The 27,973-nt window shown below is 45.9% G+C and overlaps 1 protein-coding gene across 2 annotated transcripts in view; it reads left to right on the top strand.

The window, feature by feature from the left end:
• The window catches only part of cdc42se2 (CDC42 small effector 2), a 226,978-nt gene that overhangs the window by 44,818 nt on the left and 154,187 nt on the right, over positions 1-27,973 (top strand). Inside the window, exon 1 of one of the 2 annotated variants that reach the window (XM_068030168.1) lies at positions 20,412-20,501. The exons of the other annotated variant lie outside the window; for it this stretch is intronic. The gene's annotated coding sequence lies outside the window, so the exon portion shown is untranslated. Of the gene's footprint in view, positions 1-20,411; positions 20,502-27,973 lie in introns of those variants that run through there. 2 annotated transcript variants of the gene reach the window in all.

Here is a 27,973-nt window from a genome sequence, read left to right as displayed (position 1 = left end):
GAGCAGATATGTAGGCAATTCTCAGACAGGTAAAAATAATAAGGTATTAATAGTAGGGGATTTCAACTTCTCCAATATTAACAAGGATAGTCTAAGTGCAAAAAGCTTTACGGGGGCGGAATTCTTAAAGTGCATCCAGGAGAGCTTTTTGAGCCAGCAAGTAGAAAGTCCTACAAGCGAAGGGGCGGTACTGGACCTAATCTTAGGGAATGAATCCGGACAAGTGGTAGAAGTGTCAGTGGGGGAGCATTTTGGGGATAGTGACCATAACTCTGTAAGATTGAAGATAGTTATGGAAAAGGACAAAGATGGACTGGAAATAAAGGTACTGAATTGAGGGAAGGCCGATTGGATATGATGAAACAGAATCTGGTCAAAGTGGACTTGAAGCAGCTACTTGAAGGAAAGTCTACATCAGACCAGTGGGAGTCATTCAATAAGGAAATAGTGAGAGTCCAGGGCCAATGTCCAGGGAACCCTGGATGTCAAGGGATATAGAGGATTGGATCAGGAAAAAAAAGGAGGCTTATGGCAGATTCAGAGGGCTGAAAAGAGCGGAGGTCCAAGAGGAGTATAAAAAGTGTAGGGGGGTACTTAAAAAAAGTAAATAGGAAAGCGAAGACGGGGCATGAGAAAACACTGGCGGGCAAGATAAAGGAAAATCCCAAGGCGTTTTATAAGTATATTAAGGGCAAGAGGATAACCAGGGAAAGAATAGGGCCCATTAAAGGCCAACATGGCAATCTGTGTAGAGCCGGAGGACGTAGGTGAGGTTTTAAATGATTACTTTTCATCTGTGTTCAGTATGGAGAAGGTTGATGTAGGTGTAGAGATCAGGGAGGAGGATTGTGATATACTTGAACAAATTAGCATTGAAAGGGAGGCGTTATTAGCAGTTTTAGTGGGCTTAAAAGTGGATGAATCCTCAGGCCCAGATGAAATGTATCCCAAGCTGCAACGTGAGGCAAGGGAGGAGATTGCAAGAGCTCTGACACAAATTTTCAAATCCTCTCTGGCCACAGGAGAGATGCCAGAGGACTAGAAGATAGCGAATGTGGTACCATTATTCAAGAAGGGTAGTAGGGATAAACCAGGTAATTACAGGCCAGTGAGTCTAACATCAGTAGGGAAACTATTGGAAAAAATTCTGAGGGACAGGATTAATCTCCACTTGGAGAGGCAGGGATTAATCAGGGATAATGAGCATGGCTTTGTCAGGGGGAGATCGTGTCTAACTAATTTGATTGAATTTTTTGAGGAGGTGACTAGGTGTGTAGATGAGGGTAAAGCAGTTGATGTAATCTACATGGACTTCAGTAAGGCTTTGATAAGGTCCCGCATGGGAGACAGGTCAAGACGGTAAGAGCCCATGGGATCCAGGGCAATTTGGCAAATTGGATCCAAAATTGGCTTAGTGGCAGGAGGCACAGAGTGATGGTCGAGGGTTGTTTTTGCGATTGGATGCCTGTGGACAGTGGTGTACCGCAGCGATTGGTGCTCAGTCCCTTGCTGTTTGTAGTGTACATTACTGATTTAGATGTGAATATAGGAGGTATGATCAGTAAGTTCGCAGATGACACGAAAATTGGTGGTGTTGTAAATAGTGAGGAGGAAGCCTTAGATTACAGGACGATATAGATGGGCTGGTAAGATGGGCAGAGCCATGGCAAATGGAATTTAATCCTGAGAAGTGTGAGGTGATGTATTTTGGGACGACTAACAAGGCAAAGGAATATACAATGGATGGTAGGACCCTAGGAAGTACAGAGGGTCAGAGGGACCTTGGTGTACTTGTCCATAGATCACTGAAGGCAGCAGCACAGGTGGATAAGTTGGTTCGGAAGGCAAATGGGATGCTTGCCTTTATTAGCCAAGGCATAGAATATAAGAGCAGGGAGGTTATGATGGAGCTGTATAAAATGCTAGTTAGGCCACAGCTGGAGTACTGTGTACAGTTCTGGTCGCCACACTATAGGAAGGATGTGATTGCACTGGAGAGGGTGCAGAGGAGATTCATCAGGATGTTGCCTGGGCTGGAGCATTTCAGCTATGAAGAGAACTGAATAGGCTAGGGTTATTTTCCTTATAGCAGGGAAGGCTGAGGGAGGACCTGATTGCAGTATACAAAATTATGAGGGGCATAGATAAGAAGAAACTTTTTCCCTTCGTGGAGGGGTCAATAACCAGGGGGCATAGGTTTAAGGTAAGGGGCAGGAGGTTTTGAGGGGATTTGAGGAAAAAAAATTTCACCCAGAGGGTTCTTGGAATCTGGAGCACACTGCCTGAAGGGGTGGTAAAGGCAGGAACCCTCACAACATTGAAGAAGTATTTAGATGAGCACTTGAAACGCCATAGCATACAAGGCCAAGTGCTGGAAAGTGGGATTAGAATAGATGGGCTTGATGGCCGGCATGGACATGGTGAGCCGAAGGGCCTGTTTCTGTGCTGTATAAGTTTATGACTCTATAACTCACCAACTGCACTAGCAAATCTCCCTGTCAGGATATTCGTCCCAGTCCTGCTAAGATGCAACCCGTCCATCTTTTACAGGTCCCACCTGCCCGAGAACCGGTCCCAATGTCTCAGTAATCTGATGCCCTCCCTCCTGCACCAGTACTCCAACCACGTGTTCAATTGCTCAGTTCTCCTATTCTTATGCTGACTTGCACATGGGACTGGGAGTAATCCTGTGATTACTGCTTTTGAGGTCCTGCTTTTTAATCTCCTTCCTCGCTCCCTAAAATCCGCTTTTGGGACCTCACTCCATTCTTACCTATGTCATTGATACTGATGTGGACCACAACCTTTGGCTGTTCACCCTCCCCCAGAAGAACGTCCTGCAGCTGCTCTGTGACATCCTTGACCTTGGCACCAGGGAGGCAACACACCATCCTGGAGTCACATTTACTGCCGCAGAAATGCTGGTCTATTCCCCTAACTAACGAATCCCCTATCACTACTGCTGTTCCACTCCTCTTCCCTCCTGTGCAGCTGAGCCACTTGTGGTGCCACAAACCTGGCTCTGACTGAACACCTGTGAGGAACCATCACCCTCACCAGTATCCAAATGAAAAACGGATTAGCGAGTGAGATCTGCCTGGTTCTCTTAGACTGCCTGGTGGTCACTCATTCCCTATCTGCCTGCATACTTCTAACCTGCAGTGTGACCACCTCCATAAACGTACTATCGATGTAGTCCACCGCCTCGCAGTTGCACAACAGTAGCTCCAGCCACCACTTGAGTTCCGAAACCCAGAGCTCAAGCTTCTGCAGCCGGTGACACTTCGTGCAGATGTGTTCATCTCGGACACATGGTGTGTCCATGACTTCCCACATACCGCAGGATGTACATTCCACTTGGCAGAGCTTCCCTGTCATACCTTAACTTTACAGACTATTTATTATATGTAGAATAGCTTACCAGGTACTCGCCAAACAGCTCCTTCCACTGCACTGAAGCAGGAACCAAATTCTGGAAGGTTAAAAACGCATGAAAAAAAGTAGAAAAATGGAGCACCTCCTCTCCCCTTCACCAAACTTGCCACTCATTAAAATCGAATAGCCACATTCAGCTTGCAGGCTGCACCCAGACCTCTGTATTTATACCTTTTGAAGCTGAAACTGCAGCAACCAGATTTGACTAGTCAGCTACTTAACTAATCAGCTACTCTGCCTAAGACTGTAAAAAAACTTACTTTACTTGGGGCGGCACAGTGGTGCAGTGGTTAGCACCGCAGCCTCACAGCTCCAGCAACCCGGGTTCAATTCTGGGTACTGCCTGTGTGGAGTTTGCAAGTTCTCCCTGTGTCTGCGTGGGTTTCCTCCGGGTGCTCCGGTTTCCTCCCATAAGCCAAAAGACTTGCAGGTTGGTAGGTAAATTGGCCATTATAAATTGCCCCGAGTATAGGTAGGTGGTAGGGAAATATAGGGACAGGTGGGGATGTGGTAGGAATATGGGATTAGTGTAGGATTAGTATAAATGGGTGGTTGATGGTCGGCACAGATTCGGTGGGCCGAAGGGCCTGTTTCAGTGCTGTATCTCTAAATCTAAAAAAAAAATCTTAACCCTACTTTATCTGGAGAGTAAATCCCAGTTAAAGGCTAACTGCAGACCAGACCTTTTATAAAGATAACAACACTTAAAATCCCCACTCACCAAACTCAAATCTCCACACTCAGCTTGCAATCTGCACTCTTCTACAAACATAGAAATAGTAAAACCAATTATGGACCAAAAAGATCATCTTGCGGAGGCAGAGGGCATAGCTGAGGTACTAATACAGTACTTTGCATTTGTCTTCACTAAAGAAGAGGATACTGCCAATATCACAGTAAAGGAAGACATAGTAGAGAGATTTGATAGGATAACAAATAAAGATTATTTAAAATAATTAACAATAAATATATAATTAATTAAAATTAAAAGTTTGGGAATACTCAAAGTGGAAAAATCACTTGATCTGAATGGGATCCATCCTAAGTTGCTGAGGGAAGTAAGAGTGGAAATTGCAGAGTCTTCGGCCATATTGTTGCAAAATTTTTATGCAACGACTTGTTAAGATTTAGAATGCACTGGTTGAAAGGATGGTGGAAGCAGATTCAATGGCAGCCTTAAAAAGAAAATTGGATAAAAACCTGAAGGTGAAAACATTACAGGACTATGGGGAAAGAGCAGAGGTGTGGAACTAAATGAATAGCTCTTCCAAAGAGCCAGCACAGGCATGATGAGGCAAATGGACTCCTGTACTGTATCATTCTATGATTATATAATACATTTACCCATATTAACAGGGCACACAACTATATCTCGTTATCATTACATCGTGCTGATTTGGTAATAAAATACCTGTGAATTAAATCTTTAATCTGACCTTCCGAATTTTATAAAATTATGTTGATGCATTACACACTTGAAGAGATATACTAGGCATGTGGCGTGAATTTTATGCCCCCCCCACCCCTTGCAGAAGCAGGCTGGAGGCGGGCTGGGGGTTGGGGGCGTATACATGTGTGGGAGGCGGGGCTGTCATTCCTGATGCCTTCCCGCCCCTGCTGCAATTTTACGAGTGGCAGGAGAGGTGACAAAAGGCCTGCTCACTCCAAACCATTTGAGGGCTGAAGTGGCCAATTAATTCCCATTTAAGGACCTTCTTCCACCGCCAGACAGGCACTTCGTTAGCTGTGGAGGGTGCCCATTAATACCAGGCGGCCTCCTTGCGGTGGGTGGGGGGTGGTCGAACCCTCCTGATCAGGCACCCTATGCCCCAAACAGGGCCATCCCCAGCAGCTCCTTCTGCACCCACTAGTGCACCTCCTATCGCCATCCTGATTGATCCCCCCCCCCCCCCCCCCTTCGCCAGGGCCCAGTCGATTGTCCCCGGCGAGGCCGAAAACCGCACTTACCATTTTCACGCTGGCATCGACGATCCTCCTTAAGCTGAGTGCAGTCCCAGCAGTGACTACCGCTCCCAGTGGCACTGCTGGGACTGAGGAGCTGCCGGTACCTGATTGGTTGACAGCTGCTGCAGGTGGGACTTCCTGCCTCAGAGGGGCCACGTAAAATCTCTGTGGCTCCCAAGCCCAGTGGAAGCGGGCTCACCCCTGAGCGGGGCCTCCAACCCAATGTAAAATTCTGGCCTGTGTGTTTTATTTAGTCTTTTTTAAATGTTTTTTTTTGTGTTTGTTCTTGTCATAAGATTTCTCATTAAGAGCTCATAAGTGTACCAAGAAATAGTGAATTTGAATGACTTGAAAAATTACTGACAAACAGCCTGTCTGGCACTGAAAGTTTAATTTTACAAGTGTGTAGATTCATTCCTTCAGATTTTAATTACTATTGGAAATTTTTAAAGTTAACATAAAACTTTTTCTACTTTTTTCTTTCTGCCTCTTTTCTCTGTCTTAATCCCAGCTTTCTCTATCTCTGTTTTGCTTTCTGTTCATGATTATGCCTGAATTCCATATTCTAATTTACACTTCCTGGTTTAAACTCTGCATGCTTCAGTAAGGATTTTTCAGTCTCACTGGTTGAAGAGACCCAATGTTGCCTTCCCTGTTCTTACAGATCCCAGATCCCCTGTAGAGGGAGTCACACTGAAATGGCTCTCTACCATAAGTTGATGCACAAAAGCCTATGAAAAGTCAATGGGAAGTTTTAAGCATAATGGAGGGCGAGCACCATACCTTTGTTGCTGACCACAAAATCCAAGCCAATGTATTTTATCAAGGAAAAATTTTCTGAACTACGAAGGCTTCCAACTTCAGTTTAAGGAAAATGAATGACTTTGGGCAGAATGTTGATTTTTGTCTGCGTAATTGGACATTGATTGAATTTTGTTTATTGGGGCATAAGGAGGATCTATCGATTTTCTTTTACTCATATTCTCCTTCATTGGAAAAGAAAGCTAGTGTGGCCTTCCTATAACACTGAATATGAATTTAATGCCCTACTTTCTCTGAAGAGATCAGTTCTTCATTAATTAGATGAAAGTGGCAAAAGTGAGTGCTTCTAAAGCTGGCACCATTCATCTTGTTTATTTAGAGACTTGAAGCAGTTAATGAGAATTTTTTAATAAATGTGTTCCTGTTCGTATGACATCAAACACCATGGAAATATACTTGCTGTCTTTAAATTGTTTAATCAGTCTGGTTGTGCTGTATCAATTAAGTATTGTATTGTTTTCTGTGATTACTAGCATTCTGTACAGTCGCTAGACAACGGTATGGAATCCCTATGAATTTGCATAAAGTAGTTATTACAAATTGTCAGGCGCACTGCATCATTGCTCTTCCATGATTCGTTTGAGCAAATTCAGCTGAAGTACAATGGTGGATCAGAAGAAAACAAACAAGGAAACAAAAAGGCTATCTGTTTGTTTGGCAAGTTGCATTTATGAGCTAGATTAATTTATCCAGCAAAAGCAAACAGTCTTAGCGATTGTTTGCACTTTGAGTGACGCAAGATGTGCTTTGACACTGGAACTGCACAAAAGTATATAGTTTCATTTTTTTTTTTGCAGGTAGGACATTGCTATTGCAGTAGGGTTTCCTTGGATACAATTTTAAACTCGGAACACTTATACCAGAGTCACTGAGCAACATTCTAAATTTCAGTTAAGTCTGACAATATTACAATTGAATCAGAGCATTGAGGGTGAATATGATAGAATTTCTTTATTTCTCTTGCCAACTACTCCCCTCCCCATCTTCTCCTGAAGGTGCTGACTCCCTTGCTGAGGTGTGGTTCCACAGACCTCAGCCATCCTCTGCTAGCTTGCCTAAGTGGCTAGTATTAACATGAACCTTAACAGTAACTATTTACAGGATATTTCAGCATGAGGTGAAGTCACAATAGACAAGCTAGCTCCTATTCTTACCCAATGTCCACACACATTGGAAATGATGCTACAATTAAAACACGCAATGGTGCCAATAGCTGTGGGAAACCTCACATTACAGTCGCTGAGCTCAGTAGCAGGGTGGCCAACTCTCAATTCCCTTAACTTTGTATCACTGTGGTCCAGTTATTAATTTCAGCTTCAAGCCATGACACCATAGACTTTCCAAGACTGTTATATCGGTTTACATTGACTTCTATTGGGTCAACATTGTAGGAGTCGCTATCTATGCGATAGAGACCCACATAAGTTGCCTGTCTAACATAAGGAGTTGTTTTTACTCACTCTTTATATGGCTGCAAGACAAATAGATTTATCTACCAGAAGGTCAGAAATACACAAAAATCAAATTTATCTTTTATGACTCCACCTTGTACCAGCCACTAAGGGTCTTGAGGGTGTGAGCTGTTTTTTTATGTGGTGCAGATACGACCTGCTTCAGCAGTTCTTTGCAGCCATTGCCTTTGATTCACAAAATAGACTCCTCGGTACAATCTCACTGAGTATAGTGTCTCTAACAAGGTGATTGAAAAGGGTTTATGAGTGAGAACCATGGCTAATTTCTGTTTCTGAACTCCTTGCTAAGGCCAATTGTGCCTCTAGCACTAGCCCAACTAAATGTGGATTTTTACCTCTTTGGGTTTGTTCTTTTTTGGTATAATTTTGGCTTCCATATTTCAGATTACTCTGCAGGTGAGCTTCTGCTGCCTATGACCTCTGCCAAAATATGGTGGTAGATTCATGGTGTGCCCTAGGAGCAAGCAGAGAATCAACTTTTAGTTTATTTCACTTGCTGATTTTAACACATGATTGTCCGTGTTTTTGGAAGGCAATATGGCACTAGACTTTGACTTAAGCTTCAAACTGTCAGACAAGTTTATTAAATAGTAGAAGAATTAGCAGTAGAATAATATAAAATTATTAAGCTTAACCATGTCTTCAGAGAATAATATATTGTTTAACTACTGCATGAAACAATTATATAAGCAATATTTTTACATAGTGGTTTTGTTGGCCCTGATATTTGCAGGGAGGCGAGGAGAGTGAGGGAAGTACGGTAGTGTTGGAGAAACCGGACAAAGATGGGAATACAGTGATCCTGCCAAACTTAACGGCAAGGCCTCATTATAGTTCCTTCTATTTCACACCCAGCACCCAGGCAAATTGACAGGCTAACCGGCTGCTGGGGCGGGTAAACCAGTTGCAGGAGGCTGCATCCAGGGACCCTTGGAGAGGATCCCCCACAATCACAATTGTGAGGCAGGCTGCATCAGTGATCATGGGGCAGGCTGCAGATTGGGGTTGGCGGGTTGGTCATCGATCGTGGCAGGGGTAGAGAGAAGCCGGCAATCAATAGAAGGGAGGCCGATTGCTTCCTTAAGCTGCTGGGCAGAGCTCTCCTGCTCCTGGCCCACAAGGAGTTATCTTGTGTGGGCCAGACATGCTCCTTAGGGCATCACAAGGAAGCTTTGGGCTTCCCTTGTACCGGGCTTCCGCTGCCCCCACCCCACCCCCGCATCTTGCCCCCAATTGCTTCAAGACACCTTCCCCTCTCAATTGCACTGTGGGAGCCTAATTTAAATATGTTAATGAAGTGTCTCCACATGACGCAAAACCTGCCACCGTGAAAACTGCAAAGGACATTTCTGGATTGGAGATGCATGCCCTGTTTTTTAGGCTGCATTCCCTTCCCACCCCGACCTGCTCCCACGGTTGTGGAGGAGTTAATATCGAGATGCTTATTTTTCTTATCATCGACAGAAGCTTACTTGATTATCTTCCTGTGAAGTTTTCAGACAAATTTAAAAAGCAAAATTAATAAATACTTTCAAAACATGACTGAACCTGAGCGGATTTAAGTAACAGATCAAATGAAAAGCATATTTGAAGAAATCTCACAAGATATTTGAATTTAAAATTGATCCCTTCCCCACTCCTCAGCTTTCAGGCATAGATAAACCAACAAAAATCGGTTAGCAATTGTGTTAAGATGAACTGGGCCATGATTTCTGTGAATGAAAATGTTATTAATCATTTTTTTACAGAGACAGTGTTACAGTAGTCTGCACCATGCTCACTGTCAGAAACAAATGCTTAATTTTTGTCACATCAGGAACTCAGCATGGACTGAGGGTCAAATCCGAGATCGTTCAAGTTTGTACGGCTCAGCTATTCACTGAATAAACTCCATTGGGGCAGCCAAAGAGACTTGAATTACTCCCACCCAGGGCTCAGCAGAAAGGGATCTGCTCTGTCCAGAACTTGCTGTTCTCAGATGGAACAGCAATAGACTCGCAACAGTTGTGCTCAGTGCCCATAGATTAGATAAGGGAACAATCAGTGTTCTCAGTGCTGATCAATATCACCTCCTGGTTCTCAAAATGCAAGCGTGGATATCAGGGCCCCCAGTATCAATGGGGAAGTGAGGAGGGTGAGGGGGAGTATGGTAGCGTGTTGAAAACCCGCCAAGGCTGGGGACATGGAGGTTCTACCGATCATAACATCAGACCCTCAACATGCGGCAGGAGGCTGCCGCTGGGGATCTGTGGAAACAGACCTTGACGATTAGTCAGGGGAGGAAATTTGGGGTGGTCGGAAGGGGTGGCAGTGGTTGGGATCATGATCGGCAGCGAACGATGTTGGGGGCGCAACGTGGGGGCATGGGGAAACAGTGAACAGAGCCACATCTGTTGGGCCTCTTTGGCAGGTTTTGGTCAACGCTGCATTCCACCAGCACCGCCCCTACCCCAACAACTGCATATTTAACTTAGGAACATCCTGCCTTTCTGTACTTGTCTTGCTCACCTACTCAAAACAGCAGATTGACTTGGGGATGTGCTGGGAAGCCAGCGGGATCAATGCTACTTTAACTGCATCCACCAACCCCCACCCCCCAAATCTGGTTTCCACCAGGTGGAGGCCAATAAAATCAAGGCCCAGGTGTCAAGAAGATCAGGCTGGTAGTGTTGCTCCCCGTGCAGAATAGTCTGCGGCTCCTTACTGCCTTCTTCACACTTGAATGGTCGCTTTTCTCAAGTTTCTGAGAGACTACTGGCCCCAGTGAATCTGTAGTCCAGAACGAGTCAGCTCTTTCAGGCCAAGATGGGAGGAGAATGTGGGCTGATATTTGCTGTGTGTCAGTTGCATTTATAATTATATTTGAGTTAGGGAAACTTGAAACTGCAGATCAAAACTCTACTTTCGCTGTTTAAATCTGATTTTTATTTGCCTCTAACTGTCCTTCGCTTAAAGATGTTACATTTTCAGTGTACAGTAATTGCATTGTATCCTCTTTGATCATAGAATTGCCTCACATCAGTCTTAAACAGTTACTGAGTGGAGGTCAGTTTTTGACTGTGGATTGATTTTAGGGTCTGTTAGCAGTCAGAATCATCTGAGACATTTTCCCCTCCTCCTCTTCTGGTGTCCTGCTTGCATATTGTTTAAGTGAAACAGCAAGTTCATGGCAACAGTGATTGCCGCACACAATCCCTACTTCTCTCGTTGTTTTTACAATGGGGAGCTGACACTGGGACATTCCAAACATTTGCTCCTGGAGCTGGCGAGGAATGTGCCCGTAGGCTTTTTCTTCATCCATGCCGAATGTGAGAAGACCATTGAATTAACCCTCTCTCAGCTTAATCAGAGGGTTTCTTTCAATAAAAGGGAATTTGCGTCACCCTTTGGGGAATTCTATTCACCTTTTGAGGCATTTGTGTCAACTTGTGATTTGATTTAACTTTTGACGAAAAAGGCAATGATCTGGGACAGACAAGGGAGACAAAATGGGAAATCCGCAGACCATTTATGTCACATTAACAAACCACGCAACAACAGCATGATGATTTTGTGATATGCTGCACATTGACATGAACTGTGCTGCCATTATCACTGTGTAAGTTAAGCTTTCCAAACAGGCTTGATGACATTTCTCAATTTAACAACTGCTCTAAATCTTTATTCAGGCTCTCGGAGGCATTTTACAGAATCTGCCTTAGAATCTGTTTCCCTTACACAGGTAGAAAACATTCATGTGCACACTACAAGGTGCAGAGGATGTTAATTCCTGCAGGGACCAAACAGGATGATGGTGATGCTACAGTGCCATAGCAGTCTTTGCAAGAGGTGATTCTCCAGGCATTGCTGATGGAGCTCTAGCCTAAACATCTCCGACCAAAACGTTCATCAATGAAGAGAAACCCCCAAGTGTTTTGTTTACCTTTAAAACATTTTCATTACCCTCCCTTTGTGAACATGCATTCCATTTCAGATTGTAACCAGCTGGCTCCTAGGACCTTCCATTCTGGTTACTGGGAATTAACCCCTTGACCAGCTGATTTTGTTCTAGTTGCGAGCCCATGTCCAGCTGCTAGGTTGCAGTGAGAGTCCTTTATGCTTAAAATGGGCTCCTTCCAGGAGATCCTCGCTTAACTGGCTCCTGTGTGCTGTTTTCCCCTTTATATCCCATTCCCTGTTGCTGCTGCTGCAATTTGAGGCCTATCGAGGCTGGGCATCTATCATTTGTAGTATCAGGATGTAAAGGGTTAATACCGAAGACAGTGAGAGAGACCCTCCCACTGTACAAACGATGATGTAACAGTCACATGAGATAGGCTTGAGAAGAAGTTGTTATAGCAGCACAAAGAATTTTAGCTTTGGTCGCTTGCGGAGAGTGTATATAGTAACTGTAAATAATAGAGTTGTTAGTTAACCTTTACCAGAGTCTAAGACTTTCTCTAGAACACCCTACAATGCTACTAATACAAACCCAGCAATGCAGAATCATTGATGGGCAAGAGGGAAGGATTATGATTCTGTGACCTTAGGAAATAAAATCTTGACTGCAACATGTAAAAATCTTGGTCTATGTTGGAATTGTGACTTTGGAGGTCTTAGTGAGTGTGCTCGCATTGGGATTACCTTACCATCAACATGAACTGCTTCAGTGTATAAATCCCAGTGCATTCACTTTTTGAAGTTAATTGAATCATTTAAAAAAAAAATCCAAGTCTTTATAGAACTACATCTGTTTCACATTTACTCTGCTTGGGGTTTGCCTTGGTTAGTTTGTGCAGGGAGTCACTTTTGATTCTCTCTTCCAACTCCCTCTGGAGTTTTGCAAAAAGAAGTCAGGCATTTATTTTTTTAAAAAAAGAGAGGGTCTTTAGTTTGGAGCAAACCTCAGAAACTGTGAACCTTTGCCAGGATCAGGACAGACATGTAGCTTGCTCTGATCATTTTGTTAACATTTCAGTGTCCTTGGGGTGCTCACCGGTTGATTTGTTGCTATGACCTAAACAGCTGTTTGACAGATGTCATTGGTTTTGTTTTATTTGTAGTTTGTATCATGCAGGTCTCATGTTTGTACTATTTGCAAAGAGACTGTTCAATCTCTAATGTCATGGAAATATCCCTTTGTGAGAGACTGTTGGAAGTTAAAAATCTTGTGTCGCATTTGCAGTTTCACTTTCTCCAGGAACTGGCACTCTGCTGACGAGTCACATCCACTACTTTCTTCTTTCTCTTCACCTTTCCCTTCTGTACCCATGAGGGCCAAGAGGATCAGATATGCTCCTCAGCCTCACAAGGAAACCTTGGGCCATCCCAGCACCCCCTCGATGAACTTACATGACTGCTGGGGACCATTGCCATGGATCCCTCTAGCTGTCCTGCTTCCTGCTCCCGCCCATTGGCCATCATGCCATTCCTGTCCGGAGACCGACATGGCCTATGGTAATGAGGCCCTGTAGTTAAAATGCCCCAGGCCTTAACGCTGAATCTTTGCCCTGAGTTAAAACCGGGATTTGATTGTCAAGATCTTATTGACCTTGAAGTGTATCACAGCAATCCAGTCCTGACCAAACCTGAAGGGTACATTCCCTTGGGGTTCTCTTGAGCATCCTCCTGAAACTTCAGTGAACAAACTGCAGTAGTGTTATAGCGAAAGGAGTCACACACAAATTCACTCCTCTAATGTCTGTATGCATACAGGGTCATCTAGGGTCATTAGCAGTCAGGAGCAGGGACTCTGGCTAATGTTTTTTCTAAGTGCACGTACTGAGGCCAGTTGTATCATCACCCTGGCCAGGTTCTTTAGCACAGACTGAGAATTGAACCTGGGACTTTCTGCACCTGAATAGCCGAGTTGCTTCACTGATTTTAACCAACTGAGCCTTTGCTATGAGGTCTGTCTGTTAATAATTAACTTCATTGTTGTGGTTTGGTTAACTGGTGCTATTTAATTAGAGTCTGGTTATTAACTTTTGTAATCTTTGCCTCCTGAGTCCATTTTATGAATCTTATCAAGTGTGTAAATGGTGAAAGTGAAGTAAAATCACAAAGGACAAATTGTAGCATTAGCCTTGCACTCATGGGAAAAATTGGAGTGTTGCATCTGTATGTTCTTGGAGGAAGAAAGAACAAAGCAACGAATAGTTTTTCTTTTGAGTATTTTGGCAACTCTACAGATTCTGCCTTCTCTTTCCTGTAATGCATCAGATTGATTGCTGGGCAATTAGATTTATTTTGTGACTGTTCAGAATTGTTGTATTCTGCAGGATAAGTTATTATAAAATCACTTTCTTTCCTACCCTCCCCCCTTTCAATTGCCCCCTCATTGGGGGAGGAAGCATGGGGCAGGGGAGGCCCATGGTTTCTTTGTGGGCTCGGAAGAGCACACCTGCTCTTCTTGGCCTACGGACTGCCTATTGGCATCACTGTGTCAGCCAATGAGGTAGAGGTGGGCGGGACTTGCAGCAAACAATGTATTTTACAGTAAACCGTTTATTTGCAATTTACTGGGTAATAAGAATCTGCAGCAAGCAAAACTCATGACCCAAACTTCTGCAAATTGTGCAAAGTCACAGTGATCTCTCCAGCAAAATACAGTGATAGTTGATATCAATTGTGTGTGTAACTGCAATTTCAGTCACTTACAGCAGTACGTGATTTTCAGCAGAATTACTTAATTATCTCCATTCTGATTGGGAATTGGGTAACCTGTCTCCAGATGCAGAAATCAACAAGCGCATGGGAAAGGCTTCCACTGCTATGTCCAGACTGGCCAAGAGAGTTTAGGAAAATGGCGCACTGACACGGAACACAAAAGTCCGAGTGTATCAAGCCTGTGTCCTTAGTACCTTGCTCTATGGCAGCGAGGCCTGGACAACGTATGTCAGCCAAGAGCGACGTCTCAATTCATTCCATCTTCGCTGCCTCCGGAGAATACTTGGCATCAGGTGGCAGGACCGTATCTCCAACACAGAAGTCCTCGAGGCGGCCAACATCCCCAGCTTGTACACACTACTGAGTCAGCGGCGCTTGAGATGGCTTGGCCATGTGATCCGCATGGAAGATGGCAGGATCCCCAAAGACACATTGTACAGCGAGCTGGCCACTGGTATCAGACCCATCGGCGGTCCATGTCTCCGCTTTAAAGACGTCTGCAAACGCGACATGAAGTCCTGTGACATTGTTCACAAGTCGTGGGAGTCAGTTGCCAGCGTTCGTCAGAGCTGGCGGGCAGCCATAAAGGTGGGGCTAAAGTGTGGTGAGTCTAAGAGACTTAGCAGTTGGCAGGAAAAAAGACAGAGGCGCAAGGGGAGAGCCAACCGTGTAACAGCTCCGACAAACAAATTTTTCTGCAACACCTGTGGAAGAGCCTGTCACTCTAGAATTGGCCTTTATAGCCACTCCAGGCGCTGCTCCACACACCACTGACCACCTCCAGGCGCTTGCCCATTGTCTCTCGAGATAAGGAGGCAAAAGAAGAAAGATTGGGAATAGTGGTATCACTACATTCAGCCCACAAAGAAACTAAAATACATTTTTGAAACTATACTTTGCTGGACCTCTTTTGGCCCTGGCTGTTGTTCCCGACAGGTTTTGCCTGATGGGGAAGTTACCACTGCTCCCACACTCAGGCCTCAGATTAAAATGGCAGGTCAGGCCCTGACGACATTAATGAAATTTGATCTGCTTAAAGAAAACCCTGCCGACTTGGGGCGGGTGTCCTTGCTGACTACAGTTTAATATTGTAGTCAACCAGATCAGGGCAGGAAAAAATGGCTAAATTCCCTGCCCCATGTTACTGCCCCCACCCTGCCCCAGCCTGGTTCACACCACAAGGGTGGATGACAGGGGGAAGTTAAACTCAAGTCCACTGTGCATGACTTGATGGGACTGCTAATGTACTGCAGAATGCAATTTTCAGTGACCAGGTCGCCAACTGAATCATCAATCAATCCCCTGGAGCTAAATTCTTGCCTGATTCAAGTCCAAATATAAAATTTCAGATTCTGGTACATTATGCAATTATTTATTTTGCACTGTTTGTAATTTCTTCCTTTTAAATAGTATGTTTATTTGTTTTGCATGAGCTCCTATGCACTGTGTATTTTCTTTTTAACTAAAGCAATGAAAGAGGTTGATATCAAATGAAACCTCATTTAGTATGATTTGGATCTTGTTTACAAAGCATTTCCTGGATATTCAGCAGATGCTGTGAACTATCAGGTTATTGTAGTTGGGTGGGTATTGAAAGAGAGCCAGATTCAGAGTACACTCAACTTTTGCAATAAGTGCTTTCTTGATCAGCTATCATTTTTTGTATATTGGCTGAATGAAAGCACTGCCCTTTACTGGTATAAATTAGAGCAATTGGCTTTGAGTTCCTGCATATCCTTCATACTATTGCTGGCTTGAAGACTTGAAGACGATATACCATAGGAAAGTTCAAAGATGAAAAAGAAGCATTGTGCCCATAGAAACGTTTCTAGCTCTCCTCACCTAACATCCGATAGTGTTTCGGATGTCCCTTTCCATCTTTCATGAAAATCAAACTTGATGTAAATAATTCATATCACAAGTCTTGACTTGGGAAGATTTGTCTGTGGGAAATGTCACTAACTCAATTGCTCATGCTCAAAATCTCAGTTTTTTTTTATTCATTCATGGGATGTGGGCGTCACTGGCTATGCCAGGATTTATTGCCCTTTCCCAATTGCCCTTGAGAAGGTGGTGGTGAACTACCTTCTTGAACCCCTGCAGACCATTTGAGGTAGGTACACCCACAGTGCTGTTAGGAAGGGAGTTCCAGGATTTTGACCCGGCGACAGTGAAGGAACGGCGATATAGTTCCAAGTCAGGATGGTGTGTGACTTGGGGAACTTGCAGGTGGTGGTGTTCCCATGCATTTGCTGCCCTTGGCCTTTTAGTTGGTAGAGGTCGCGGGTTTGGAAGGTGCTGTCTAAGGAGCCTTGGTGCGTTGCTGCAGTGCATCTTGTAGATGGTACACACTGCTGCCACTGTGCATTGGTGGAGGGAGTGAATGTTTGTAGAAGGGGTGCCAATCAAGCGGGCTGCTTTGTCCTGGATGGTGTCGAGCTTCTTGAGTGTTTGTTTTTGGCGCTGCACCTATCCAGGCAAGTGGAGAGTATTCCATCACACTCCTGACTTGTGACTTGTAGATGGTGGACAGGCTTTGGGGAGTCAGGAGGTGAGTTACTCGTCGCAGGATTCCAAGCCTCTGACCTGCTCTTGTAGCCACAGTATTTATATGTCTACTGCAGTTCAGTTTCTGGTCAATGGTAGCCCCTAGGATGTTGATAGTGGGGGATTCAGCAATGGTAATGCCATTGAATGTCAAGGGGAGATGGTTAGATTCTCTCTTGTTGGAGATGGTCATTGCCTGGCACTTGTGTGGCGCGAATGTTACTTGTCACTTATCAGCCCAAGCCTGGATATTGTCCAGGTCTTGCTGCATTTCTACATGGACTGCTTCAGTATCTGAGGAGTCACGAATGGTGCTGAACATTGTGCAATCAACCTTATGATTGAAGGAAGGTCATTGATGAAGCAGCTGAAGATGGTTGGGCCCAGGACACTACCCTGAGGAACTCCTGCAGTGATGTCCTGGAGCTCAGATGATTGACCTCCAACAACCACAACCATCTTCCTTTTGTGCTAGGTATGACTCCAGCTAGCGGAGGGTTTTCCCCTTGATTCCTATTGACCTTAGTTTTGCTAGGATTCCTTGATGCCATACCCAATCAAATGCTGCCTTAATGTCAAGGGCAGTCACTCTCACCTCACCTCATGAGCTCAGCTGTTTTGTCCATGTTTGAACCAAGGCTGTAATGAGGTCTGGAGCTGAGTGGCCCTGGCGGAATCCAAACTGAGCGTCACTGAGCAGGTTATTGCTGAGCAAGTGCCGCTTGATGACAGTGTTGATGACACCTTCCATCACTTTACTGATAATTGAGAGTAGGCTGATGGGGTGGTAAGTGGCCGGGTTGGACTTGTCCTGTTTTTTGTGGACAGGATATACCTGGGCAATTTTCCACATTGCAGGGTAGATGCCAGTGTTGTAGCTGTACCGGAACAACTTGGCTAGGGGCACAGCAAGTTCTGGAGCACAGGTCTTCAGTACTATTGCCGGAATATTGTCAGGGCCCATAGCCTTTGCCGTATCCAGTGCCTTCAGTCGTTCCTTGATATCACACGGAGTGAATCGAATTGGCTGAAGTCTGGCATATGTGATGCTGGGGACTTCAGGAGGAAGCCAAGATGGATCATCAACTCGGCACTTCTGGCTGAAGATTGTTGCAAATGCTTGAGCCTTATCTTTTGCACTGATGTGCTGGGCTCCCCCATCATTGAGGATGGGGATATTTGTGGAGCCACCTCCTCCAGTTAGTTGTTTAATTGTCCGCCACCATTCATGGCTGGATGTGGCAGGACTGCAGAGCTTACATCTGATCCGTTGGTTATGGGATCGCTTAGCTCTGTCTATCGCATGCTGCTTACGCAGTTTGGCACGCAGACTGTGTTGTAGCTTCACCCGGTTGACTCCTCATTTTGAGGTAAGCCTGGTGCTGCTCCTGGCATGCCCTCCTGCACTCTTCATTGAACCAGGGTTGATCTCCTGGCTTGATGATAATGGTAGAGTGGGGGATATGCTGGGCTATGAGGTTACAGATTGTGGTTGAGTACAATTCTGCTGCTGCTGATGGCCCACAGCGCCTCATGGATGCCCAGTTTTGCATTTCTAGATCTGTTTGAAATCTCTCCCATTTAGCACGGTGGTAGTGCCACACAACACGATGGAGTGTATCCTCAATTTGAAGGCGGGACTTGGTCTCCACAAGGACTGTGCGGTTGTCACTCCTACCCATACTGTCATGGACAGATGTATCTGCAGCAGGCAGATAGATGAGGACGAGGTCAAGTATGTTTTCCTCTCTTGTTGGTTCCCTCTCCACCTGCCGCATACCCAGTCTAGCAGCTAGGTCCTTTAGGACTCGGCCAGCTCGGTCAGTAGTGGTGCCACTGAGCCACTTTTGATGATGAACGTTGAAGTCCCCCACCCAGAGTACATTCTGTGCCTTCGCCACCCTCAGTGCTTCCTCCAAGTGGTGTTCAACATGGCAGAGTACTGACTCATCAGCTGAGAGAGGGCGGTAGGTGGTAATCAGCAGGAGGTTTCCTTGTCCATGTTTGATGTGATGCCATGAGACTTCATGGGGTCTGGAGTCGATGTTGAGGACTCCCAGGACAACTCCGTCCCTACTGTATACCACTGTGCCGCCACCTCTAGTGGGTCTGTCCTTTCTTGAGAAGGAGTTGGAGACAATCTGACACATCAGGGTTATCATGTGGGCCTACAGGACACATGCCCCAGAGATATAGCCAAATGCAGGGACCCCACCAGGGGTAGTTTCATTTAAGTGCGGTATATTGTAATATGTGCTTTATTATTAATGCAGGGGTATGGATTGGTACGTGTTTTGCCTGATGTTCTGCTGTAAAACATATCATTTTCGCAGTGGGTCAGCTTCCACCCAATCTGCACAAGCTATGGGCCCACTGCTAAAAAACGTTGGTCATGCAGAGGCCAAATATGACTGTTGTTAGGCCTTAGGACTAGCCTTGTGGTCATTTAAATTTCTAATCTTACTGAAAGGTTTGTGAGGATAAAAGAGGAAATGCCAGCTTTCCTGCTAAAATAATCAAGCAGAGGAATTTTAACCTCCTAATGTATAACAAGTCAGCCTACTAAAGTAGTGATTGTAGATGCCAATGTGGGAAAAAGAGCCTTGACTGATGCTTCTGTTTCCTTGTGTTTTATTTTGTGGCAGACTGATGAGAGTTTTGGATTGGGGAAAGGTTGCCATACTTGATTAGTGTCCTGTACAGGATTCAGGCTGGTTTGCCTCTCACTATGTCCTAATTTGCCTGAAAATACACGCACATACTATGGTGATTGTGTGTAGATTCCAAACCCCTAGTTACACAGGTACCAGAAATATTTCAGCACTCAGGCATAGATGGCATACCAACAAAGAAAACAAACTGCTTTGGAGCTTTATTTCTGAGCACACGCAAATAAGGGGAACCCCACACCATCCAGTGAGATCAAACAATCAGACAATGGCATATTATAGGAATGGAAAATAGCCCGCCCTGTACTTTCAAGGTGTCAGCCTTGGCTCAGACTTGAATCCAAGGCTGTGAGTTTAAGCCTCATTCCAGAGACTTGAGCACGTAATCTGGGCTGATGCTCCAGTATGAGGGAGCGCTGCACTGTTGGAGGTGCCTTCCTTTGGATGAGTCATGAAACCGAACCTGTTTCTGTCCTCTTGGGTGGATGTAAACGGTCCCACATTACTATTTGAAGATGAGCAGGGGTGTTTTCCTATTGTCCTGGAATATTTATCCATCAAACAGCACCTAAATCAGATTATCTGGTCATTATCTCATTGTGAAAAAGGTGTCATATAAATGCAAGTTATTTTCCTTTCTCTTTTTCTTGCTCTCCAGCCTAGTCTGAACCAGAGTGTCTCACACAGCAGGATGAGCAGACATGTTATAGTCTCTAAGCCGGTTTTGTGCTACTTGTGGTAATTGGCAGGAAACTCGCTTCTCTGGAAATGAATTGTAAATCATCGCCCAGAGTACACTTGTGGCAACTTTTTGCGAGTTGCTGCTGAAGTCAAATCTGTAACGAGAGACATGTGAAGAAATTACTGTAACCTCTTCAATGCAGAGCCACTCCATTTTATTACTTCAGTGTTTTCACATCACAGACGGACTTTCACCACAGAGGTATAGAGGTACACATTTGATACTTTTTAAAAATTACAGGTGTTTGCATTCTTTGAGTGACTTGGGATACAAATAGGCTTCAGAAACTAAAGGTAATGTACAGTACATTTTTATTTTCATTCTCTGCCTCTATGCAGTTCTTGTCAGTTAGAAGGAACTGAATGAGCCACAACTCCACAGCCTCATGAATTCAGCTAATACTGCCTCTCTGGTTGATCTGCTTAGAGGTAGGTGTGGTGTTGGGGAAAGGAACCTTACTTTCCAGGGTCACTTTTCCTGTCTACCTTGCATAATTCATGTGCGAGAGAGAACCTGGAGCTGGAGGGAAAGTGACTAAAAACAAAAAAGCTGCAGATGCTGAAAATCTGACATGATAACTAAAAATGCTGTAAACACTCAGCGGGTCAGGTAGCATCTGCAGAGGAAACAGAGGAGTTCAGGTTTTGGATGTGGATTGACCAAGGGTCCTAACCCAAAATGTTCCTTGCACTGTGCTGCTTGATGTGCTGAGTGTTCCCAGCAATTTTTGCAGGAGGAAAGATCTTTTGATATGATCAGCTTTACATTACAGCTGCCTGATTACACATCCAAGGTACTGGTGCTGCTGCTTAAAAAAGACGTCGCTCGTGCACCACTCTCCCCTTTTTCCATTTACAGTCAGTTGCTGTTCTCTGTATGGGTGCTGGCCTCTGTTGTGCAACACAGAGAGGCACCCAGAGACCAATGCGTGCTCTGGCTCCGAGTTTTTAGCAGAACATACGTCCTTAAACCAGACACATTTCTATGGGTTGTTCCTGGAATGTCAGGTTATTTGAACTGTGGAGTTAGAGATTTTAGAAACTGTCAAGTGCTTACCAATAGTTACACTGACTAACGTACAGCCACCTTTATGTCACAAGAATGTAGGTGCCCACAAATGAGCAGCTCTTCCACTATCCCCGTTTGGAAAAATGAATGGCCTGGTTTGTCTTGTTCTGGCAGCAGTGGAGATCCACCTTTTCACAACTGCCACTGGATTCGCCAGCTCTATTGGTGGCTGAACGACACCAGGTGTGAAAACAAATTGGTGAGAATTGGCCAGCTTTCTTCCTTTTCCCCAAAGCTGGAACAACACCAACTTGTATTTATATGGCACCGTTAACGTAATCAAACAACCCAAGGTGCTTCACATAAGCATTATCAGTCAGAATTTGACACTGAGCTGCAGAAGGAGGTATTAGGACAGATGATCAAAAGCTTGGGTAGCTGAAATCATGGCTGCCAGTAGTCGGGCAAAGGACTTTGAGGGGTGTATAAGAGGCCTGATTGGAGGAACGCAGAGATATCAGGAGGATTTTAGTGCTGGAGGAGGTTACAGAGATAGGGAGGGCTGTGATCATGGAGGGTTTCTATGATTTAAATACAAGGATGAGAATTTTTAATTTGAGGTGTTGTTGGAGCTTGGGCCAGTATAGGTCAGCGCGCATAAGGGTATGGTGAATCGGACTTGGTACGCTTCAGGATACAAGGTATCATATACAAGGTATACACAAATTATATATGCTTTAACATCTCACACTGAAGAGTGCCTGCAGAGTCTCATCGACAGGTTTGCGTCTGCCTGCAATGAATTTGGCCTAACCATCAGCCTCAAGAAAACGAACATCATGGGGCAGGACGTCAGAAATGCTCCATCCATCAATATTGGCGACCACGCTCTGGAAGTGGTTCAAGAGTTCACCTACCTCGGCTCAACTATCACCAGTAACCTGTCTCTAGTTGCAGAAATCAACAAGCGCATGGGTAAGGCTTCCACTGCTATGTCCAGACTGGCCAAGAGAGTGTGGGAAAATGGCGCACTGACACGGAACACAAAAGTCCGAGTGTATCAGGCCTGTGTCCTCAGTACCTTGCTCTACGGCAGCGAGGCCTGGACAACGTATGCCAGCCAAGAGCGACGTCTCAATTCATTCCATCTTCGCTGCCTTCGGAGAATACTTGGCATCAGGTGGCAGGACTATATCTCCAACACAGAAGTCCTTGAAGCGGCCAACACCCCCAGCTTATACACACTACTGAGTCAGCGGCGCTTGAGATGGCTTGGCCATGTGATCCGCATGGAAGATGGCAGGATCCCCAAAGACACATTGTACAGCGAGCTCGCCACTGGTATCAGACCCACCGGCCGTCCATGTCTCCGCTATAAAGACGTCTGCAAACGCGACATGAAATCGTGTGACATTGATCACAAGTCGTGGGAGTCAGTTGCCAGCATTCGCCAGAGCTGGCGGGCAGCCATAAAGACAGGGCTAAATTGTGGCGAGTCGAAGAGACTTAGTAGTTGGCAGGAAAAAAGACCGAGGCGCAAGGGGAGAGCCAACTGTGCAACAGCCCCGACAAACAAATTTCTCTGCAGCACCTGTGGAAGAGCCTGTCACTCCAGAATTGGCCTTTATAGCCACTCCAGGCGCTGCTTCACAAACCACTGACCACCTCCAGGCGCATATCCATTGTCTCTCGAGATAAGGAGGCCCAAAAGAGAACACAAAGTATACTGGCTCTAGTATTATGATCCTATTTTGTTTTTTTGGTGGGCTAGTAGTTGGTTATCTTTTTAATTGGAGATTTTGGGATCTAGATTTCAGTTTAGAAGTATTGTTATTCACATCCTCAGGAGTTCTTTGTGGCAGAGCAAAAGTGTAAAATGTTTACATCCTGTTGATGGATTTCTGTCTTTTGAGGTTGAGGATTTTTTTAAATGCTGACTTTTCCCACTCCCCTTGTTCTATTCTGGGTATTGACTCGCAAAGAAGATCTTTATCAAGCTCTTTAAATATTTTCTTGAAGTACTGTTGTTAAGGGCTTTTCTTTGCTCAGCCCGTTTATAGAGAACAATTGAAGTAAACTCTTGATAATCTGAATCAGAGCAAACAAGATGGTTCCACTTCACTTCACTTCCTCATTTACACAAGGAAGCAAATTGTGAGAGTGTTGTTTACATAAGAGGTGCCGTTTCCATTTTGAATCTTATTGATCTGTATGACATTGCACCTGTCATTATGTGACACTTTATTTCTTAGATCTCTGGGCTGAATTTTTAGGTCTGCCAGAAGTGCTAATGGAGGTGGGTGGCTGCTGAAAATTGCCCTGCCGGCTGGCATGCCAGTTGCCCGATACCACTTCCACCGCCGGCAAGTTTCATCGGGAAGGGAAAGGCTGGTTCTGATTCAAAATCAAACTCATTTAAGGTAGTTAAAGAGTTAATTGAGAGCTCGAAGAGGGCCAGCTTGAGATTTCGGTTTGGGTGCACAGGCTGCACGCTGGGCCAGGGGCAGCCTAGGTGCATGGAGGCAGCAACATAGCAGGGGGCCAGTCGTGGCCGCCCCAAGAAATTAGCTGGGCCGATAAAAGGGAGAATGGCTGAGAGGGCACTGAGCCATTGGCACAAAGGTACCATCGGGTGTGCACAGGTTGCGGGGGGAGAGAGTTGACTATTGTGCTCGGGCAGTGCAGGGGCATAAGAGTCAAGGCTTCCAATTGGGGAGGCCACCCGAGCACAAGGAAGGCAGCAATTGGCAATGGGAGCATGACTCTCAGATTTTGGGTCCAGTGGCGACGAGGAGCAACATCCTCCACAGGAAGGTCAGAGCCCCAGACATCAGGAGGGCAGTGGCAAAGGATGAGGGGAAGGAAGGCAACAGAGGCCAAACCCAGAGCATAGGATTTATTGGCAGAAATGGAGCTGCCTTGAGATGGTGGAGAACCAGCGCCGCAGGAGACTGCGACTCCAGGCAGATGGTCACAGAGATCTGTGCCCTTGTTACGGAAGACCTCACACCTAGCAGCTGGCCATTCCCTGCCAGTAGCTGGCAAAGTCACTGCAACCTTGAATGTCTTCGCCTTTGGCTCTTTCTAGGGATCAGATGTGGACCTTGGTGGCATCTCGCAAGTGGCTGCACACCATTGCATTTCACGGATGCCCTTTTTGTGAGAATTGAACAGTACATTCAGTTTCAGACAGATAGGGCCTCGCAAGGACAGAGGGCAGTGGATTTTGCCTCCATTGCTGGATTCTCCCAGGTGCAGGGCATTATCTATTGCACGCATGTGGTTATCAAAGCACTGAGTGACTGGCCAGTGAGATCCATCAACAGGAAGGACTTCCATTCCCTCAACATTCCGTTGGTCTGTGACCACAACAAGAGCTTCCTTCACGTGTGTGCTCACTTTCCTGGCAGCCATGACTCCTTCATCCTCTGCCAATCCAGGGTGCCACAGCTCTTCATTCCACCCCACCAATCTACATGAACGGATTCTAGTGGACAAAGGATGTCCCTTGAAGAGATGGCTACTCACCCCTTTATGCGACCCCAAGACAGAGCCACAGAGGCGATACAGCCAAAGCCACCTGCTTACAAGGACCACCATCGAGCTGGCCATTGGGCTTCTGAAGATGCTATTCCTGTGCCTGGACCAGTCTGGTGGTATCCTGCAATAAACTGCTGCAAGGATTTTGGTCATGGTGGTGTTCTGCTACACTCTGCACAACATGGTCCTCCAGAGAGGTGTGGACCTATAAGATGATGAAGTGCTGGATTGACCCAGCTTATCAGAGGACGAGGAGGAGCAGGACCTGGAAGAGGAGGAGGAATATACAGAATACAGAAGTGCCTTGGCTGCACAAGGAGGTGGCTGGGACAGATACAGCACTTAAAGTTCTTATCACGATGCTGTCAACGTCGGGGATCATCTGATCCAAGCATGTTTTAGCTGAGCCCTTCTAACCCAGGGGGACGGAATGGGCTGGAACTTACTTTGAGCTGCCTGTGAGAACACTTCCATTGAAGACACAACTTGAATAGATCCACCCCTACTGCCAATGAAGGATGCAGATCTGTCAATAGGTTTGACTGCCCCCATTAAAGGACCCTTGCTCCACTTCACTAGTTCATCCCTCTATGACTCGCCATTAAAGAATGGAAGCTCACTCATCTGGTCTCATGTGTTAATATTTACACGTGTTAAAAAACAGAAAAAGTGCACAATTACAGGTGAAACAAGTCCCAGTGACTGCCTTAGTGCTCTTCCTGACACCATGGCCTCCGCTCTCAGCCACTTTTATGCGGTACTCCCCTTGTGGCCTGGGATGAGATAGAGGCAGCCTGCTTACGTGTCTGTTTGCAGCTGAGATGCATGTGAAAGTTGTTCTCGTCATGGAGGAGCCAGTGGGGACACCTCTGGAGACTGTGCACTGGTGTCAATGCAGGGACAGCCTCTGTCACCGCGCCCTGCTGCACAAATGTTTCCTCAATCAAAGGAGCCAAGGAGGTTGATGATAATGGTGGCCCCCTATGAGGGCTGGCACCCTCATCCTCCTTGGTGACTGCCTCAGCCCTTGGTTGGCGTACTGGATGGCTGGAAGGGAGCATCAGCTGGGGTGCTTGCCCTCCAAATACCTCTATGCCACCAGTATCACCAACTGCTTCATGCTACAAAGTGTGGCATGCATTCTGTGAACATTGATGCTCAGTTTCTGCATGCACTTCGAGTCCTGCTGTGTATGGGGTTGGCCACTCTCTCAATGGAGGAGCTCATGCGATCAAAGCCCTTGAGGCATTGTGGCACACATGAGCTTAATGAACTCCTCCATTCTCAGCCCATGACCCCACACTGCCTCAGGGAATTCTGACATGTGGGTACACACCAGTCGCTGCTGGACTGAGTAGAGCCTCCTTTCTTGTGACTGCCAAGATCCTGCATCTGTGCTTAGTTGAGCTTGGCTGTGTCTGTCCTCCATCCTTTGAGGGGCCTGGTCACGGTTGTCTCTGCCTCTCTCACCTCCTCCTGCTTACTTGTAACATGCTGATCACCCAGTGTCACCCTATCTAAGAAAGCTTGAGGACCCACTGAGGTGACTGTGGATTTGTGCTGGTGGAGGGTGCGTTAGTTACGTGCGACGGTGATTACTCTGATGTTCCTTCTGGCAGTGCTTGGCTTGGTGCAGACATAGGAATCTGTCCTTCTGCCATGACGTTTGAACCTTTGTGAGATACAAGTGATCATGAGAACTAGCCTTGGAGAGCAGAAGCCTTTTATAGTGCTGAGGCTTCCCAATGCAGTTGACTCTTTGACATGCTGTTGGAAAGGCTGGAGTGCACTGTACCCCGTTCATCAACGCATTGCAGTTTCCAGTCACCCATTGCACCAGGGATGCCCATCTTGCCTTCTCTGACTTAATTATTTATGGTCACCCATCCTGGCAGTCTCCATTGCTCCCTCTTCCATGGTGGTGATGATGTGAAAGATGGGGATGTCATCTCTGGTCTGTGCTTTTTCGTGGGCATTGTGCACCCTTTTATCCTGCAAGGTCAAAAGAGAGGGAGATAAAGCACAGTTGACCTTATGGCCAATGCCAAAGATTCATTGACATAGGAAGCTGCATGGATCAGTGCAGGCAGGTCCTCAGCAGCACTATGGCTCTGAGCCTTGCTGAGGGGTCAGTAAGTATCCTGGGTACACATTATTCCCATGTTGAGGAGCAGCTTGTGCCCTCAGGCTCCTCAGCTCGTGTGTCTCCTGGAGGTTGAATATCCAGATGCCTGTTCTGAGGGTCTGGTGTTGCACTCATCTTGCCAGAGCAAAGAAGATCATTGGATCTTTTCCTGCACTGCATCCAGTTACTCCTGACCACACTCTGTCTGCTGACGGTCTCAGCCATCTCTGTCCAGGCCTGCTTGGTCTGGGAGGGTGACCTCCTGCCACTCTCTAGACAAAGGAACTCCCTGCTCTCCCTCACTGCCTCAAGGAGGACCTCGAGGTCTATATTGGCAAAGCGAAGGACAGCTTTGCCCTGAGTTCCAGCCCTCTGCCTTGCCTACTCCATCAGAAGTACAGCAATTGAATCAGTAAGATGGCAGCCACAGTAATGGCTGCTGTGGTCTGTTTAAATCTGGCCCACACTCGCTCAGCCCCACCTCCATTCCTGTCACCAAAGCTGCCAATTGGCTGCCCAACCCACCGTGTAGGCAATTAACAGGCCTGTGACTGCTTCCCCTTGGGGGTGGGATCGGGACCGTAAACAGTCCCGGCATCCGTTTCCTGACCCCGGAAGGAAAGTCAGGCCCTCTCTCTCAGTACTGGTGGGTCTGCCTTGCATGTAGCATGGGGATTTAAACTGGGTGGTTTTACACAAGGTTGATTTGAATCTATTTGCATTGCCAATTGTTTGAAAGCTGTCATTAGGAAGCATGTTTTCCTTTGCTCCTCATTTCTTCTACCCTCTTTTTAGGTGCTCACATACTATGTGCTCATCCTCAAACAGGAGGGTAAATAGGCAACTAGCTGCTGCTAGCCCTCTGCAAATGCTACTGTGTAATTTGAGTACTAGAAGGAGTGTAGAGTGACCTGAGCTGATTCAAATTGTCATACAACACGGAAGAGTGCCATTCAGTTCACTGTGCTGGCTCTATGAATGAGCAGTGTTGAACTTTCAT

Source organism: Heterodontus francisci, chromosome 4, assembly GCF_036365525.1.
Source record: "Heterodontus francisci isolate sHetFra1 chromosome 4, sHetFra1.hap1, whole genome shotgun sequence".
In the NCBI taxonomy this organism is placed as follows: Eukaryota; Metazoa; Chordata; class Chondrichthyes; order Heterodontiformes; family Heterodontidae; genus Heterodontus; species Heterodontus francisci.
Note: the sequence above shows the minus strand (reverse complement) of the source record. Positions and strands in the feature narration are given on the sequence as shown.